The sequence below is a fragment of the Panulirus ornatus genome, chromosome 19, assembly GCF_036320965.1.
Source record: "Panulirus ornatus isolate Po-2019 chromosome 19, ASM3632096v1, whole genome shotgun sequence".
NCBI lineage: Eukaryota > Metazoa > Arthropoda > Malacostraca > Decapoda > Palinuridae > Panulirus > Panulirus ornatus.
In genome coordinates, this window is record NC_092242.1 from 29895813 (window position 1) to 29917114 (window position 21302).

At 40.5% G+C, this 21302-nt stretch overlaps 1 protein-coding gene across 1 annotated transcript in view; it reads right to left on the reverse strand.

Annotated features, from left to right (window-relative positions):
* LOC139755476 (uncharacterized) overlaps nt 1–3626 on the reverse strand; it is a 31104-nt gene extending 27478 nt beyond the window's left edge. The window contains exon 1 of the mRNA XM_071673815.1: nt 3474–3626. The gene's annotated coding sequence lies outside the window, so the exon portion shown is untranslated. The remainder of the gene's footprint in view (nt 1–3473) is intronic.
* Nucleotides 3627–21302: the final 17676 nt, after the last annotated feature.

A 21302-nucleotide genomic window follows, 5' to 3' on the forward strand; every position in this document is an offset into this window, starting at 1 on the left:
CGCCTAATTTTCTAACTAATACAAATCAACTTACTTATCTCGTTACTACAACATTATTACAAACGTCATGCCGCGCTGCAAGTACATTTAATCAAACAATAGCTATTGTGCATCTACATGAATGAACCCTTTACGGTAATTTATAAGTTTAGTGGACCCCTAAAATAAGTTTTGCTATTAATTATGTTCAGCAATATCTGTAGTTTAAATATGAGCTGGATATGTCTTGGAGCATTACATCTCGATACAAAGCAGATTAGAAAACCTGAGTTCTCAAAATCAAGGGAGATAGGTAACAATTAATAGTTAAACTATCAGAGCAACGGAAGGCTTGAAAACACCCTGACCTCCTCTAACAACAGGTCTTTATAATACACACTCCCAGCATGATCATGGTCTTCTACTGGATACCACGAGTAATGGCTGCTGATGTTCAGCGATGGCTACCACAGGCCCACCGTGTTTAAATTCTGGCATTTGGCGCATTGCTTAAATACTGGTATATGTTACATTTAGTCTGGAATACTATAAACATACATACATCTCAGCTGATAAGAAGGTTAGATGAGGTTTTTACAAGCTTTTTTTCACTTCATTTTACAAACATTTTCCCCATTCATTGCTTTTATCAAACATCAAGAGTCTACAGAGCCCTGAATAACTCATAATTCTTATAATCTGTAAACACACATTATCATAGAACAAAATTATTTCGATGCATGACTAAACAAAAATTACACTATCCTCATTATCTTGCACAATTTCAATTTCCAAACTCCGGAAACTTTTATGAAAGGTAACTGGTCTAATGCTAGACCTAAGTGCGGGAAAAATAAGTCTACATCGAATGATCTAAATCTCCCGTTGTACAATTTTAAGTGAATTCCGTAATACGATGAGCCTTAAGTTTCAGGCAAGATATCTTCAGCTATAAACTGACACTAGATCTGAATATTAGTACAAGGTAATTTTGTTCTGTGGTCCTAACGTTATAAGGATACATTATACTTCTCAAACGTGATTTTTGGCTTCATTTTAATATTCACTATCATCTAAAAGTGATATTTCCAAGGCTTACGATTGTCAGGAAAACTGTAAAAGTTAAACTTGTGAAAACAGAACCTGTGAAAGCCCTACTTAACCATGGAAACGAAAGTGAATCATGGTGGTGGTGGGGGGGAGGGTGGTTATGGGAGCACTGGACAATGTGCAGAAAGAGATCGTTATCTGGAAAGACAAAAATGTATATGTTTGATGGTACAGAAGTCTCAACGACAGTATATGGATGCAAGGTATAGGGTATATAATATAAACAAGGGTGTGCATAGGGTGGATGTATTAGAAATAAAATGTTTGAGGGAGATATATAGTGCGAGGTGGTTTGATTAAGTTAAGAAAGAAAAAGAAGTGTCAAAAATAAGAACGGAGTAGATAGAGCCGAAGAGGGTGTGCTGAAATGGTTTGATATATGAAAAGAGAGAGGAAAGGCTGATAAAGTCGATAAAGGTGTCAAAAGTGGAAGGAACAAGGAGAACGGGGAGACCAAATTGGAGTTGGAAGGATGGCGCGAGATAAATCCTGAGCGATCGGGGCCTGAACATGCAGAGGGCGAGGTGTGCACAGGGTAGAATGAACTGAACTATGCTATATCTATAGAGGCCGACGCTTCACATAACCCGGGAATGTGAAGCGTCCGGAAGCCGTAGTTTCAGTGCTTTACACACGATAACCAAAGAAGGGATATAAGCGGGTAGGGCCTTCGTATGACTGTCGCTACCTCGCTAACGCGGGAAACTGTGATTGTGAAAAATAGATATGTATTATTACCGTTTCGGAATTCCAGTGAATTTTAGGTATGTTAGGTTTCCTTTGATTGAATTTGTATTTGATATCTTTTGAATGATCCAAATCATTGCTATCGCAAATCACTAGTGGTTTCCCGCTTCCAAAACTACGGTTCCAAGGTAAATGTCCAAAACGGATGAAAATCAAATCCATATATAATAGTTCGCGGCCGTAAATATTAATCGTAACGATAGGTAATGCATTACTATATGCTGTAATTATTAATCGTAATACGTAATATCTTACGTACAAGAACGAAAAGAGGTGTAACCGTTACAAGTTACATCCCTAGTTGGCAAAAACATGCCAGTATCAGTATCCCCTAAACACCCATGCGCCGTACATTAAGCTTAATCAGCAAAACTAAACAAAAAATACGAGTGAAATAAGCCTTTATCTTGGGGGAAATATATTTGTGTTGGGAGCGTATTGACCAAATTGTGGTGAGCGCATAGTTCCGGATTTTTTTTTTTCATGTAATCCATATATTACATACCATCACAAAGTGATAGCATGGCCTGTTGTATAGATAATATTACTGCAATACTCTGTAAAAACTACCACATATGCAACTAAATATATATAACATTTACCGGTTCTTCTAGCCGCCTACCGTACAAGCTACTAGCCGTCACGCAACCTACATACTCCTGCCACGGAGCCACTTCGTGAAATATAATGTTCAAATTCATGCACCACAACTTTTACTGTATTCCTTAAACACTACACATACAATGCACAATAATCAGTATCAAAAGCTAGCAGAGTGCGGAGCTAAACTAGACATTTACTTTATTTTTGTTCAAGTGGTGCAGACTAATCTGTAAAACATGAAATTCAATTTGCATGCAAACTCGATAACAAACATTGTTCCAAACCCACTCACCCCTAAACTCAGCTTTACAATGACAATTTACCCGTTCCATAGAGCCTATGTTACATGCTAGCTATATAAAGAAAACCAAAAATATTCATAAAGTTCTGTCTGACGAAACTTTGGAATTCCTTCCTTGTAATATCCATCCACCCTCTATACAGATAAACGTATTCCATTTAAATCATCGACTGTCTGACCAAATATGAATCATGTTCGGTGCTACCGTTCAGCAATGCACGATCAAGATTTCCTTTCAGAAACTTTCCAATCTGTCTTTAGGTTACGAAAGTAACCCGATAGTGCCATTTGTCATTTTTACTGGCGTCTTTCAGTTACTCCACCCATCCAGTCTTAAACACTCATCTCAGCAGTTCTACGCCTATATAAACTATGAGAATAGCAACACTTCCATGGAGAGCGGCCAACATTTTAATCTCTAACGAGTTTTTCATTTTATTGCCGGATGGTTGTTTAAATTAGTAACGAACAATCCTATGAAAAGCAAAATTTACTTCGATACAAGAGCTTTACCCTTAATACGAAGGGGAAAAGCTTAATTATCTAATCACATGAAATAAATCAATTGCTGGCAGGAGGTGAAGGATACGAATGAATTGTATAAACATTAAAACATTCGAATAATGTATGTTCTCAAATCACTAAACACCAAGCTAGACAAAATGATATGCGTGAACTTATACGTAATGAAATTTTGAGACAATATTATGAAATACTCGAAGCTTCAACTTACTTCAGAGTATCACAGTGAGAATAAAACAACACAATACAGAAGAAAACTTATGGGACGTCCAACTCCTTCCCAAGTCGTGGAGGAACTGCGCAGGTTTCATGCTCCCGGTGTTGCTGAACTAGTGCCGTTGCTTGTATGTTTCTTAATTTCCAATTTTTTGGATGATTAAATTTTATCATATTGAATGTAGGTAGGTCTTTTGGAACTACATGCAATTAGAGTAGGTCAAATTATATTGGTTAATATTAATATGTCGGTAAAATACTGCCGATATGTATGTAACATGGTAAGTGGCAGTTGCAGTATCTGTAACCAGGAGGTTGAATTTCCGAGTTGATTTTGTCATATCAAAGCGTTTGCTTGTTAAGCATGCGTTTGTCTTACTTATCTGGTAACAGATGTTGACTTCTCTCTGCACTACATTTCTTTATTCAGTACGAAATTTGTATCTAAGTTATTATTTCTATAGCTTCCGCGAAACCGCTAATCCGCTAAACATGTCTCTTTTTTCCAGTCCTCTCTTTCATACTACTAGTATACCTTTTTCTTTATCAAATACTCCAATATTGCGCTTATTTGAAATTTTTATGCATCTTCCACATCTCTTACTTCAAGAGATCTTTCTCAGTCATTCGCATTTTCCTTTGCTTCAATTTCAGAAGCATGGAGACAGTCTTTGACATACTTATTAGTTTAGTATTCATATTCAACGTAGGTTCTCCCTACAAGTGAAAGGTTTTCGACTTAACAAGCCATTTATGATAATCTGAAATGTTATAATACTTCCCAGATGGTATGGTCAGTGTCCTCACACGTAGGTCTAAAAATAGCCGGTCACCAAATCATACACCCCCATCTCCTACAGAAATCAATCGAAGAAAGAAAATGGACTTTACTTGAATACACCATCCATTCGAAACAAAGTAGTGAATTGCATTGCTTGGTAAACAGTGAACACGTAAATATCATTGGTTTATTTTATATATTTCTGAACTCAAGAAATAACGATCTGACTATAATAACTACAATCTACCACTCTACAAATTATTTGTAAGGGAAAGAGACGGTCGAGGAGGTGTAACCGCACTTATTGTAAAATTTTACTGAAACCCCATCGAAATTCATACTATAACATCTGCTGCTGCTGAAAATTTGTTTGTTTAGATTAGCACAGAATCTTCCCAGCTTTATAAAAACGTCATTTATAGATGCCCTAGTCAGCAAGCAGATGTTGACGTTTCACGTACGAGAGTTTTCAGCGAGCAATACAGGATAGACTCGATCACTCTTGATGATTTCAATCTTCCAGAAATCAACTGGCAAACTAACTCAGGTGTAGAGAGTGAATCTGCTAGACTTATCAGCTTTGTCGAAGACAATTTTCTGTACCAAACCATCACTTGGGCCGACGTGAGAAGCTAATATACTTGATTTAGTTCTTGCATCCCAGGAGTTTTCCTTAACTAATACCCGTGTTGGAGAACATCTAGGCACCAAAACATGGTTAGGATTGACGTAGATATTAAAACCGACTCCACTAAAACCAGTAATTCTACCCTTATCTTTAAATGGAAGATTTTAATGGGCTGCGCGACGCATTAAAGTTTCTCACCCTGGTTGGTTCATACCCGACGGAATTATGGCCCATTTTTAAGTCAGCTTATTCACCTTGAAGGCACATTCATTCCCATGAACGACAGAAAAATCAAGCCAACAACAAGCCTGAATGGTACACCCAAGATATTGCAAGAGCTATATGGCGCAGAAATGATACGATCTAGAAATCAGACAATGATCCAAATATTGCAACACAATACAACATTCAGAAGACAAGTGAAAGTCCTTATCAAAAATGTCAAGTGGGAATACGAAGTGAGTATTGCAAGAGATAGTAACAGAGATCCTATATCAATAATAAGAAACATATAAGGAGTGGAACAGGAACCTTAATAAATGAAGAAGGGGAACCCAATGGGGACAATAAAGTCATAGCAAAAACTATGAGCAAGTTTTTTAGTTTTCTCTGTACACTAGAAAGCAACGGCACGAATTTAAGACATAAATAGCACTCACACGACACAAATATTTACCGTCAAAATTAGAGAAGCACTAACAAAGATAAATTGAAGACTATTTAAAGCCCAGGTCCTGATCGTTTCTTTCCACGAGGCAAACACGAAATTGCCTGACCATTAACCCATATTTTCAATAGATCTCTCCGGGATGGAATAATTCCACAGGGCTGGAGACTGAAAATCGTCACTTCTGTATACAAAAAGGGAAACCGCGAATTGCTTAGTCATTACCGTCCTATTAGCTTCACATCAATTGTATGTAAATATCTGGGGTCGATTATTACGGATAAAATCGTAGCCTATGTGGAACAACACAGCTTGACCAGTAACACACAACATGGTTTGAGAAGACGCAGATCACAACGGCCCTCCTTGAATTTTATCATAGATCATTCAATATCCACACGACAACGAAAGTAATGATGTAACATTCTTGGACTTCCAGAAATCATTTGACAAGGTCCCCAAGTTAAACTGATGCGAAAAGTCCATGCTTCGGGGATTCTTGGTTGCATAGGAAATTGGATACAAGTCTAGTTAAGTGATAGGAAAAATATTCTTTATGAATGGGGAATCATCCCCGTGGTCACCTGTTATTAGTGGAGTACCCCAGAGATTCGTACTTAGGCCTAACTTTTCATAATTTCTATTAACGATATCATCGTAGAACTAAATAACCTAGACTCCAATTTGCAGATGATACAAAGATCGGCAATGCCATATTAACTGAAGATGATGATATTACAAGAGGATCTAGTTAAATCGCTGAATGGTTTAGTAAATGGCAAATGCCGTTTGACGTCATTAAATGTCAGCTGTTACAAGCAGAAAACCTATAAAAAAAGATTATGTATAAATGGGCCACAAGATAAAGGACACCCCTAATGTGAGATATCTAGGGGTCACAGTCTCCAATAACTTCAAATTCTCCTAGCTTTGCAATGTTGTTGCCCAGAAAACAAATAGAATGTTAGGTTCTATAAACAGAGGCTTTACTTACACAAGCAAGGATTTGATAGTGTCACTATACCTAGGTCTAGTTAGACCAAACCTGGTAAATGCAGTGCAGTCTTGGGCCCCCACTAAGTAAGGACTATCTTAGATTGGAGGCAGTGCAACGAAGAGCAGCTAAATTGATTCCTTTCTTGCGTAACACACCATATGAGGGGAAACTACGAGAATTCTGAACATTTCTTTGGAGTAGCACTAATATTACCAGAGAAAAAATGGATTAAGACTTAAAGGTCACCGAGTTAATCTGGATGCATGAAATATTTTCTTACCATCGACATTATTGATGCATGGAATAAGCTTCTAGAAAATGTTGTTTACAGCAACATCCTTAATGTTTTCTCAAAATTAAGCTTGATCATGACTTTCTCTCCGGTAATGAATAATTCATTTCATCAGTCATCATAACGCGTTGGTATATCATGCTACCTTCTCAACCACTGATCTCTCCCTGGCCATGTTGCGGTATCATACTGACATTAACCCATGGCACCTGCTTTGAGAGAGTAATTAAGATTACTGTATCATTCTTCAACATAAGGAATGATATAAGCATGGCAAGCTGAGAGGCTCTGGAGTTCAAGGCTATCCTTAGCATTGTCTTTATAACAAGAAGTGGTGGGATGCATGTCGTTGGTGATAGGATGCATGGCATATTCATGTTCATTTTACCTTATGACTTCCTTATAAAAATTTCCTCAGGCTTATTAATCCTGCAAGGTATTTTCCCTCTTGTTTCCCTGCCTGCGTGTGCAGGAGAGAATGGAGGATGGGAAGAGAGCCTTACTTCTGCTTCTTAAAAGGGAGACTTTTTTTTTCTTTAAGGCCATACCACCTTCCTTGGACCTTGGGTCTTTGTATTTATGTAACTCTCTCTCTCTCTCTCTCTCTCTCTCTCTCTCTCTCTCTCTCTCTCTCTCTCTCTCTCTCTCTCTCTCTCTCTCTCTCTCTCTCTCTCTCTCTCTCTCTCTCTCTCTCTCTCTCTCTCTCTCTCTCTCTCTTATATATATATATATATATATATATATATATATATATATATATATATATATAGTGTGGGAGGCAAGTTGTTAGAATCAGTGAAAAGTTTTTATCGAGGATGTATGGCATGTGTACGTGTAGGAAGAGAGGAAAGTGATTGGTTCTCAGTGAATGTAGGTTTGCGGCAGGGGTGTGTGATGTCTCCATGGTTCTTTAATTTGTTTATGGATAGGGTTGTTAGGGAGGTAAATGCAAGAGTTTTGGAAAAAGGGGCAAGTATGAAGTCTGTTGGGGATGAGAGAGCTTGGGAAGTGAGTCAATTGTTGTTCGCTGATGATACAGCGCTGGTGGCTGACTCACGTGAGAAACTGCAGAAGCTGGTGACTGAGTTTGGTAAAGTGTGTGAAAGAAGAAAGTTAAGAGTAAATGTGAATAAGAGCAAGGTTATTAGGTACAGTAGGGTTGAGGGTCAAGTCAATTGGGAGGTAAGTTTGAATGGAGAAAAACTGGAGGAAGTAAAGTGTTTTAGATATCTGGGAGTGGATCTGGCAGCGGATGGAACCATGGAAGCGGAAGTGGATCATAGGGTGGGGGAGGGGGCGAAAATCCTGGGAGCCTTGAAGAATGTGTGGAAGTCGAGAACATTATCTCGGAAAGCAAAAATGGGTATGTTTGAAGGAATAGTGGTTCCAACAATGTTGTATGGTTGCGAGGCGTGGGCTATGGATAGAGTTGTGCGCAGGAGGATGGATGTGCTGGAAATGAGATGTTTGAGGACAATGTGTGGTGTGAGGTGGTTTGATCGAGTAAGTAACGTAAGGGTAAGAGAGATGTGTGGAAATAAAAAGAGCGTGGTTGAGAGAGCAGAAGAGGGTGTTTTGAAATGGTTTGGGCACATGGAGAGAATGAGTGAGGAAAGATTGACCAAGAGGATATATGTGTCGGAGGTAGAGGGAACGAGGAGAAGTGGGAGACCAAATTTTAGGTGGAAAGATGGAGTGAAAAAGATTTTGTGTGATCGGAGCCTGAACATGCAGGAGGGTGAAAGGCGTGCAAGGAATAGAGTGAATTGGATCGATGTGGTATACCGGGGTTGACGTGCTGTCAGTGGATTGAATCAGGGCATGTGAAGCGTCTGGGGTAAACCATGGAAAGCTGTGTAGGTATGTATATTTGCGTGTGTGGACGTATGTATATACATGTGTATGGGGGTGGGTTGGGCCATTTCTTTTGTCTGTTTCCTTGCGCTACCTCGCAAACGCGAGAGACAGCGACAAAGCAAATATATATATATATATATATATATATATATATATATATATATATATATATATATATTTTTTTTTTTCATACTGTTTGCCATTTCCCGCGTTAGCGAGGTAGCGTTAAGAACAGAGAACTGGGCTTTAGAGGGAATATCCTCACCTGACCCCCTTCTCTGTTCCTTCTTTTGGAAAATTAAAAAAAAAAAAACGAGAGAGGGGAGGATTTCCCGCCACCCACTCCCTCCCCTTTTAGTCGCCTTCTACGACACGCAGGGAATACGTGGGAAGTATTCTTTCTCCCCTATATACATATATATATATATATATATATATATATATATATATATATATATATATATATATATATATATATAAGATGCAATGGTGAAAAAGAGGGCAAATGAGAGTTGGTGTGAGAGAGTATCATTAAATTTTGGGGGGAATAAAAAGATGTTTTAGAGGAGGTAAATAAAGTGCGCAAGACTAGAGAACAAATGAGAACAGACGAAAGAATGGCCCAACCCACCCACATACACATCTATACAAACACGTCCACACACGCACATATACGTACCTATACATTTCAAAATATACATATATATATATATATATATATATATATATATATATATATATATATATATATATATATATATATATATATATATATATATATACAGACATATTCATATATACACATATACATAATTCATACTTGCTGCCTTTATTCATTGTCGTCGCCACCCCGCCACACATGAAATGACAACCCCGTCCCCCAGCATGCGCGCGAGGTAGCGCTAGGAAAAGACAACAAAGGCCACACTCGTTCACACTCAGTCTCTAGTTGTCATGTGTAATGCACCTAAACCACAGCTCCGTTTCTACACGCAGGCCCCACAAAACTTTCCATCGTTTACCCCAAACGCTTCGCATGCCCTGGTTCAATCCACTGACAGCACGTCGACTCCGGTATACCACATCATTCCAGTTCACTCTATTTCTTGCGCGCCTTTCACCCTCCTGCATGTTCAGGCCCCGATCACTCAAAATCTTTTTCACTCCATCCTTCCACCTCCAATTTGGTCTCCCACTTTTTCTCGTTCCCTCCACCTCTGACACATATATCCTCTTTGTCAATCTTTCTCCACTCATTCTCTCCACGTGACCAACCCATTTCAAAACACACTCTTTTGGATCTCTCAACCACACTCTTTTTATTACCACACATCTCTCTTACCCTTTAATTACTTACTCGATTGAACCACCTCACACAACATATTGTCCTCAAACTTCTCGTTTCCAACACATCAACCCTCCTCCGCACAACTATATCCCACGCCTCGCAACCATATAACATTGTTGGAACCACTATTCCTGTAAACATACCCAGTTTTGCTTTCCGAGATAATCTTCTCACCTTCCACACATTCTTCAATGCTCCCAGAACTTTCGCTTCCTCCCCCACCCTGTGACTCACTTCCGCATCCATGGTTCCATCTACTGGTAAATCCACTCCCAGATATCTAAAACACTTTACTTCCCCCAGTTTTTCTCCATTCAAACCTACCTCCCAATTGACTTGTCCCTCAACCCTACTGTACCTAATAACCTTGCTCTTATTCACATTTACTCTCAGCTTTCTTCTTTCACACACTTTGCCAAACTCAGTCACCAGCTTCTGCCGTTTCTCACCCGAATCAGCCACCAGCGCTGTATCAATAGCGAACAACAACTGTCTCACCTCCCAAGCCCCCTCAACCACAGCAGACTGCATACTTGCCCCTCTCTCCAAAATCTTGCATTCACCTCCCAAACAATCCCATCCATAAACAAATCAAACAACCATGGAGACATCACGCACCCCTGCTGCAAGCCGACATTTACTGAGAATCAATCAATTCCCTCTCTTCCTACTCGTACACATGCTTTACATCCTCGATAAAAACTTTTCACTGCTTCTAGCAACTTGCCTCCTACACCATATATTCTTAATACCTTTCACAGAGCATCTCTATCAACTTTATCATATGTCCTTCTCCAGATCTATAAATGCTACATACAAATCCATTTTTTTTTTTTTTATGTATTTCTTCCATACATTCTACAAAGAAAACACCTGATCCACACATTTTTCGAAGCAAACACCTGATCCACACATCCTCTACCACTTCTGAAACCACACTGTTCTTCCACAATCTGATGCTCTGTACATGCCTTCTTCCTTTCAATCAATATCCTCCCATATGATTTCCCAGGAATACTCAATAAACTTATACCTCTGTAATCTGAACACTCACCCTTATCCCCTTTTCCTTTGTACAATGGCACTAAGCCTACATTCCGCCAATCCTCAGGCACTTCACCCTGAGCCATACACTCACCAAATATCCTTACCAACCAGTCAACAACACAGTCACTCCCCAATTTAATAGATTCCACTGCAATACCATCCAAACCCGCCGCCTTGCCGTCTTTCATCTTCCGCAAAGCTTTCACTACCTCTTCTCTGTTTACTAAATCATTCTCCTTAACCCTCTCACTTTGCACACCACCTCGATCAAAACATCCTATATCTGCAACTCTATCATATAACATATTCAATAAACCTTCAAAATACTCCATCTCCTTCTTACATCACCGCTACCTGTTATTACCTCCTCATTAGCACCCTTCACCGATGTTCCCATTTGTTCTCTTGTCTTACGCACTTTATCTACCTCCTTCCAAAACAACTTTTTACTCTCCCTAAAGTTTATGATACTCTCCCAACCCAACTTTCGTTTGCCCTCTTTTTCACCTCCTGCACCTATCTCTTGACCTCCTGTCTCCTTATTTTATACAGTTCTAAGACATTTGCACTATTTTCCTGCAAAAATCGTCCAAATGCCTCTCTCTTCTCTTTCACTAATAATCTTACTTCTTCATCCCACCACTCACTACCCTTTCTACTCTGCCCACCTCCCACGCTTCTCATGCCACAAGCATCTTTTGTGCACGACATCACTACTTCCCCAAATACATCCCATGCCTCCCCCACTCCCCTTACGTCCTTTGCTCTCACCTATTCTTATTTTGTACTCAGTCTCTCCTGGTACTTCCTCACTCGAGTCTCCTTCCCAAGCTCACTTACTCTCACCACTCTCTTCATCCCAACATTCTCTCTTCTTTTCTGAAAACCTCTACAAATCTTCACCTTCGTCTCCACAAGATAATGATCAGACATCCCTCCAGTTGCACCTCTCAGCACATTAACATCCAAAAGTCTCTCTTTCACGCGCCTATCAATTAACACGTAATCCAATAACGCTCTCTGGCCATCTTTCCTACTTACATAGGTATACTTATATATATATCTTTCTTTTTAAACCAGGTATTCCCGATCACCAGTCCTTTTTCAGCACACAAATCTACAAGCTCTTCAATATATATATATATATATATATATATATATATATATATATATATATATATATATATATATATATATATGTACATTTATTTATTTATCTATTTATTTATTTATTTATTTATTTATTATTTATCTATTTTGCTTTGTCGCTGTCTCCCGCGTTAGCGAGGTAGCGCAAGGAAACAGACGAAGGAATGGCCCAACCCACCCGCATACACATGTATATACATACACGTCCACACACGCAAATATACATACCTATACATCTCAATGTATTATTGAGAGGGTGAAGGCATGTACAGAGCATCAGATTGGGGAAGAGCAGTGTTGTTTCAGAAGTGGTAGAGGATGTGTGGATCAGGTGTTTGCTTTGAAGAATGTATGTGAGAAATACCTAGAAAAGCAAATGGATTTGTATGTAGCATTTATGGATCTGGAGAAGGCATATGATAGAGTTGATAGAGATGCTCTGTGGAAGGTATTAAGAATAAATGGTGTGGGAGGCAAGTTGTTAGAAGCAGTGAAAAGTTTTTATCGAGGATGTAAGGCATGTGTACGTGTAGGAAGAGAGGAAAGTGATTGGTTCTCAGTGAATGTAGGTTTGCGGCAGGGGTGTGTGATGTCTCCATGGTTGTTTAATTTGTTTATGGATGGGGTTGTTAGGGAGGTAAATGCAAGAGTTTTGGAAAGAGGGGCAAGTATGAAGTCTGTTGGGGATGAGAGAGCTTGGGAAGTGAGTCAGTTGTTGTTCGCTGATGATACAGCGCTGGTGGCTGATTCATGTGAGAAACTGCAGAAGCTGGTGACTGAGTCTGGAAAAGTGTGTGGAAGAAGAAAGTTAAGAGTAAATGTGAATAAGAGCAAGGTTATTAGGTACAGTAGGGTTGAGGGTCAAGTCAATTGGGAGGTGAGTTTGAATGGAGAAAAACTGGAGGAAGTGAAGTGTTTTAGATATCTGGGAGTGGATCTGGCAGCGGATGGAACCATGGAAGCGGAAGTGGATCATAGGGTGGGGGAGGGGGCGAAAATCCTGGGGGCCTTGAAGAATGTGTGGAAGTCGAGAACATTATCTCGGAAAGCAAAAATGGGTATGTTTGAAGGAATAGTGGTTCCAACAATGTTGTATGGTTGCGAGGCGTGGGCTATGGATAGAGTTGTGCGCAGGAGGATGGATGTGCTGGAAATGAGATGTTTGAGGACAATGTGTGGTGTGAGGTGGTTTGATCGAGTGAGTAACGTAAGGGTAAGAGAGATGTGTGGAAATAAAAAGAGCGTGGTTGAGAGAGCAGAAGAGGGTGTTTTGAAGTGGTTTGGGCACATGGAGAGGATGAGTGAGGAAAGATTGACCAAGAGGATATATGTGTCGGAGGTGGAGGGAACAAGGAGAAGAGGGAGACCAAATTGGAGGTGGAAAGATGGAGTGAAAAAGATTTTGTGTGATCGGGGCCTGAACATGCAGGAGGGTGAAAGGAGGGCAAGGAATAGAGTGAATTGGAGCGATGTGGTATACCGGGGTTGACGTGCTGTCAGTGGATTGAAGCAAGGCATGTGAAGCGTCTGGGGTAAACCATGGAAAGCTGTGTAGGTATGTATATTTGCGTGTGTGGACGTATGTATATACATGTGTATGGGGGTGGGTTGGGCCATTTCTTTCGTCTGTTTCCTTGCGCTACCTCGCAAACGCGGGAGACAGCGACAAAGTATAATAAAAAATATAATATAAAAAAAACATCTCAATGTATATATATATATATATATATATATATATATATATATATATATATATATATATATATATATATATATATATATATATATATATATATGTACATATATATATATATATATATATATATATATATATATATATATATATATATATATATATATATATATATATATATATATGTACATATATATATATATATATATATATATATATATATATATATATATATATATATATATATATATATATATATATATATATATATATATATACACACAGACATATACATATATACACATGTACATAATTCATAGTCTGCCTTTATTTATTCCCATCGCCACCTCGCCACACATGGAATAACAACCCCCTCCCCCCTCATGTGTGCGAGGTAGTGCCAGGAAAAGACAACAAAGGCCCCATTCGTTCACACTCAGTCTCTAGCTGACATGTAATAATGCACCGAAACCACACTCCCTTTCCACATCCAGGCCCCACAGAACTTTCCATGGTTTACCCCAGACGCTTCACATGCCCTGGTTCAATCCATTGACAGCACGTCGACCCCGGTATACCACATCGTTCCAATTCACTCTATTCCTTGCACGCCTTTCACCCTCCTGCATGTTCAGTCCCCGATCACTCAAAATCTTTTTCACTTCATCTTTCCACCTCCAATTTGGTCTCCCACTTCTTGTTATCTCCACCTTCAACACATATATCCTCTTGGTCGATCTTTCCTTACTCATTCTCTCCATGTGACCAAATCATTTCAAAACACGCTCTTCTGCTCTCCCAACCACACTCTTTTTATTTCCACACATCTCTCTTACCCTTACATTACTTACTCGATCAAACCACCTCACACCAGACATTGTCCTCAAACATCTCATTTCCAGCACATCCACCCTCCTGCGCACAACTCTATCCATAGCCCACGCCTGCAACCATATAACTTGTTGGAACCACTATTCCTTCAAACATACCCTTTTTCGCTTTCCGAGATAATGTTCTCGACCTCCACACGTTCTTCAACGCTCCCAGAATTTTCGCCCCCTCCCCCACCCTATGATTCACTTCCGCTTCCACGGTTTCATCCACTGCCAAATCCACTCACAGATATCTAAAACACTTCATTTCCTCCAGTTTTTCTCCATTCAGACTTACCTCCCAATTGACTTGACCCTCAACCCTACTGTACCTAATAACCTTGCTCTTATTCACATTTACTCTTAATTTTCCTCTTTCACACACTTTACCAAACTCAGTCACCAGCTTCTGCAGTTTCTCACATGAATCAGCCACCAGCGCTGTATCATCAGCGAACAACAACTGTCTCACTTCCCAAGCCCCCTCAACCACAGCAGACTGCATACTTGCCCCTCTCTCCAAAATCTTGCATTCACCTCCCAAACAATCCCATCCATTAACAAATCAAACAACCATGGAGACATCACGCACCCCTGCTGCAAGCCGACATTCACTGAGAATCAGTCACTTCCCTCTCTTCCTACTCGTACACATGCTTTACATCCTCGATAAAAACTTTTCACTGCTTCTAGCAACTTGCCTCCTACACCATATATTCTTAATACCTTTCACAGAGCATCTCTATCAACTTTATCATATGTCCTTCTCCAGATCTATAAATGCTACATACAAATCCATTTTTTTTTTTTTTTTTATGTATTTCTTCCATACATTCTACAAAGAAAACACCTGATCCACACATTTTTCGAAGCAAACACCTGATCCACACATCCTCTACCACTTCTGAAACCACACTGTTCTTCCACAATCTGATGCTCTGTACATGCCTTCTTCCTTTCAATCAATATCCTCCCATATGATTTCCCAGGAATACTCAATAAACTTATACCTCTGTAATCTGAACACTCACCCTTATCCCCTTTTCCTTTGTACAATGGTACTAAGCCTACATTCCGCCAATCCTCAGGCACTTCACCCTGAGCCATACACTCACCAAATATCCTTACCGACCAGTCAACAACACAGTCACTCCCCAATTTAATAGATTCCACTGCAATACCATCCAAACCCGCCGCCTTGCCGTCTTTCATCTTCCGCAAAGCTTTCACTACCTCTTCTCTGTTTACTAAATCATTCTCCCTAACCCTCTCACTTTGCACACCACCTCGATCAAAACATCCTATATCTGCAACTCTATCATATAACATATTCAATAAACCTTCAAAATACTCCATCTCCTTCTTACATCACCGCTACCTGTTATTACCTCCTCATTAGCACCCTTCACCGATGTTCCCATTTGTTCTCTTGTCTTACGCACTTTATCTACCTCCTTCCAAAACAACTTTTTACTCTCCCTAAAGTTTATGATACTCTCCCAACCCAACTTTCGTTTGCCCTCTTTTTCACCTCCTGCACCTATCTCTTGACCTCCTGTCTCCTTATTTTATACAGTTCTAAGACATTTGCACTATTTTCCTGCAAAAATCGTCCAAATGCCTCTCTCTTCTCTTTCACTAATAATCTTACTTCTTCATCCCACCACTCACTACCCTTTCTACTCTGCCCACCTCCCACGCTTCTCATGCCACAAGCATCTTTTGTGCACGACATCACTACTTCCCCAAATACATCCCATGCCTCCCCCACTCCCCTTACGTCCTTTGCTCTCACCTATTCTTATTTTGTATTCAGTCTCTCCTGGTACTTCCTCACTCGAGTCTCCTTCCCAAGCTCACTTACTCTCACCACTCTCTTCATCCCAACATTCTCTCTTCTTTTCTGAAAACCTCTACAAATCTTCACTTTCGTCTCCACAAGATAATGATCAGACATCCCTCCAGTTGCACCTCTCAGCACATTAACATCCAAAAGTCTCTCTTTCACGCGCCTATCAATTAACACGTAATCCAATAACGCTCTCTGGCCATCTTTCCTACTTACATAGGTATACTTATATATATATCTTTCTTTTTAAACCAGGTATTCCCGATCACCAGTCCTTTTTCAGCACACAAATCTACAAGCTCTTCAATATATATATATATATATATATATATATATATATATATATATATATATATATATATATATCTTCTGTTTCCCATTTTAGAAAGTGTATGTACATGTGTATGGGGGGGGGGTTGGGCCATTTCTTTCGTCTGTTTCCTTGCGCTACCTCGCAAACGCGGGAGACAGCGACAAAGTATAAAAAAAAAAAAAAATATATATATATATATATATATATATATATATATATATATGTATATTTATTTATTTATTTATTTATTTATTTATTTATTTATTATTTATCTATTTTGCTTTGTCGCTGTCTCCCGCGTTAGCGAGGTAGCGCAAGGAAACAGACGAAAGAATGGCCCAACCCACCCGCATACACATGTATATACATACACGTCCACACACGCAAATATACATACCTATACATCTCAATGTATATATATATATATATATATATATATATATATATATATATATATATATATATATATATATATATATATATATATATATATATATATATATATATATATATATATATATATACACACAGACATATACATATATACACATGTACATAATTCATAGTCTGCCTTTATTTATTCCCATCGCCACCTCGCCACACATGGAATAACAACCCCCTCCCCCCTCATGTGTGCGAGGTAGTGCCAGGAAAAGACATCAAAGGCCCCATTCGTTCACACTCAGTCTCTAGCTGACATGTAATAATGCACCGAAACCACACTCCCTATCCACATCCAGGCCCCACAGAACTTTCCATGTTTTACCCCAGACGCTTCACATGCCCTGGTCCAATCCATTGACAGCACGTCGACCCCGGTATACCACATCGTTCCAATTCACTCTATTCCTTGCACGCCTTTCACCCTCCTGCATGTTCAGTCCCCGATCACTCAAAATCTTTTTCACTCCATCTTTCCACCTCCAATTTGGTCTCCCACTTCTTGTTACCTCCACCTTCAACACATATGTCCTCTTGGTCAATCTTTCCTTACTCATTCTCTCCATGTGACCAAATCATTTCAAAACACGCTCTTCTGCTCTCCCAACCACACTCTTTTTATTTCCACACATCTCTCTTACCCTTACATTACTTACTCGATCAAACCACCTCACACCAGACATTGTCCTCAAACATCTCATTTCCAGCACATCCACCCTCCTGCGCACACCTCTATCCATAGCCCACGCCTCGCAACCATATAACTTGTTGCAACCACTATTCCTTCAAACATACCCATTTTCGCTTTCCGAGATAATGTTCTCGACCTCCACACGTTCTTCAACGCTCCCAGAATTTTCGCCCCCTCCCCCACCCTATGATTCACTTCCGCTTCCACGGTTTCATCCACTGCCAAATCCACTCACAGATATCTAAAACACTTCATTTCCTCCAGTTTTTCTCCATTCAGACTTACCTCCCAATTGACTTGACCCTCAACCCTACTGTACCTAATAACCTTGTTCTTATTCACAATTACTCTTAATTTTCCTCTTTCACACACTTTACCAAACTCAGTCACCAGCTTCTGCAGTTTCTCACATGAATCAGCCACCAGCGCTGTATCATCAGCGAACAACAACTGACTCACTTCCCAAGCTCTCTCATCCACAACAGATTGCAACTTGCCCCTCTTTCCAAAACTCTTGCATTCACCTCCCTAACAACCCCATCCATAATCAAATTAAACAACCATAGAGACATCACACACCCCTGCAGTAAACCTACATTCATTGAGAACCAATCACTTTCCTCTCTTCCTACACGTACACATGCCTTACATCCTCGATAAAAATATCTCACTGCTTCTAACAACTTGCCTCCCACACCATATATTCTTAATACCTTCCACAAAACATCTCTATCAACTCTATCATATGCCTTTTCCAGATCCATAAATGCTACATACAAATCCATTTGCTTTTCTAAGTATTTCTCACATACATTCTTCAAAGCAAACACCTGATCCACACATCCTCTACCAGTATGAGTCCACGGGGAAAATGGAACACGATAAGTTCCCAAGTGCACTTTCGTGTAATAATCACATCATCAGAGGAGACACAAGAGAGAAATATGTCAGTTGATATACATCGAAGAGACGAAGCTAGGACGCCCACCTCTACAACCACACAACTACAATCACCATCACTGGCTCTCCCAGCCATCAAGACCTAGTATCCCAGATCTGTCTCTCCCTCACTGGTCACCTGACTAGTGGTGGTGGTGGTGGTAGTGAGGTGGGTTGGGTTAGGAACCTCCTGCAGGTTGGATGATGGGGACCAGGAACCCCCCCCTCCCCAGGCTCCGTGGGTTCAGCCACAGCTGTGTGAGGTACCACACGTGGTCGTCATGCACGTCACTGCAGCCTTCACAGCGCCTCCTCCCTGCTGTGCACCACGGTGTATACACTACCTCTGAGAGCTTTCTTGATACACTCATGTCCCACAATACACTACCCTTCTATACACACCTCACACGACCAGTATGCCTACTGCACATATCAAGGTGGAATCGGGACCCGACAGCTTGGATGTAGGTGGGGAGAGCCGAGTTGGGGGAGGGGAGGGTACTTGAAAATGAGACAGTCTGTTTTTTCTTACCCTTTAACGGGTTAGGAATATGAAACGATCCAAGTTTCCTTACATCATCCCAGGCTTATATAGTTATGGGACCTTGGAAATGAGAAGATACGAGTTCCCTCAAGTTCTGTTAGAGGGTTTGTCTTTCCATAGATTATCCTGGGTCCCAGTAATTTTGGGGGCCCCCCCAAATACCTCCTCCTCATAAAGGGGAACAATAATATTTTGTCCCCAAAGCCCAAAAGTCTTTAATATGCCACTGCTTACATGTATTCACATGCCCACCACACACACGAGCTTCTCCTACACACTCATCTTCCTCATGACCCCGTTGTCTACACGCTCACGTCTTCTACCACCTTCATCGTACCCCACTAAACACACACACACACACACACACACACACACACTCCGGAAGCACTCATCATTACTCCCTCACTATCACTACCACTAAAGACTCACGTGTTGCCACCACCGACCACCTCGGGTTATGATGAGGTGAGGGTGGAGTGTGAACATACCGCTCAGACGTACCGCTTGACGTACGAGGGGTGACTACGGCTGGAGTGCACGTGAGGTTTGTGCGGAGGTGTCGCGTTGCGCGAGGCTTGGCCGAGAGACACGGGATATTGTGTGGTTACCTGCACGACAGGGTATGTTTTCCAGACTCATGTCGGCTGGACGGGTCCTGGTACAGCGGTCTGTCCTTCATTTGTCTATGCATTATTTCCTGCTTCAGGAACCTTTTCTTAGGAGCACCTGCAGCGCTCAGAAATTTGGCCAAGCGGTGATGTTTGTATGTCTGTGTGGGGCGAGCATAGGGCAAGCAAGGAATAACTTCGGTGTAGTCCATAGACAGGTTACATCTTAGGCATGATGGGCTTTGTGATACAGGGAAACGAGATGGTCTTCTGATATAGGGGAACGAGATAGGCCTTCTGATATAGGGGAATGAGATGTGTCGTCTAATATAGGGGAACGAGATATGTCGTCTGATATAGGGAAATGATGTTTGTAATGATGGGGAAATGGGTTGTGTGCAGAACGTGGCTCAGAATGTAACTCAGCTGGGGAGCCTTGTTTCAGATGGATATGTCTGATAGGTGGTGAATAAGTTGGGATGGCGGTTGTTTAGTGCTGTTCGAGTCATTCTAGGATACATATGCTGGGAGAAGGGAAGTGAGTATAAGTTCCTGGAATGTGAGGTAAGGGTAATCTTTTTGACGTTGGAGGCTCCAGTCACGGACAAAAGTCCACATTAAAGTCTGGCCATGATTGAGATACGAAAAGGATTATGAAAGGGGAAAAAGAATAGACAAAGGAAAGTATTTGCGAATTTTGGAGGAAGTGAAAAACAGGTCTTTTGAAATGTGTCAGGTCATAGTTATTGGGAAAGACATGAGAAGGCAGAGAGTCCCAAAGCTTCAAGTTGTAGGGAAAGAAACAGTTATCTAAACGGCCCACCCTTGAGTTGCTAACGGTCACACAGTAATCATGTGACACAGCAGCTTGCAGAGTATTGCGTATTCTAGCTAGTAGAGGGGGCACACAGGCAGCCAGATCTCGGGAGCAAAAACCAAAGTAATACCTGTAGAAGAGGAAAAGTGAACCGACAGTGCGGCGTAGGGCAAGGGGGTCAAGTTTGAAAGTGAGCCCGTGAGAGTTTATAAGTCGATCCGCTTTCGACTCAACTCTGTCAAGTAAGGATGCAGAGCTAGAACCACCCCAAATGTGAGAGCAGTACTCCAT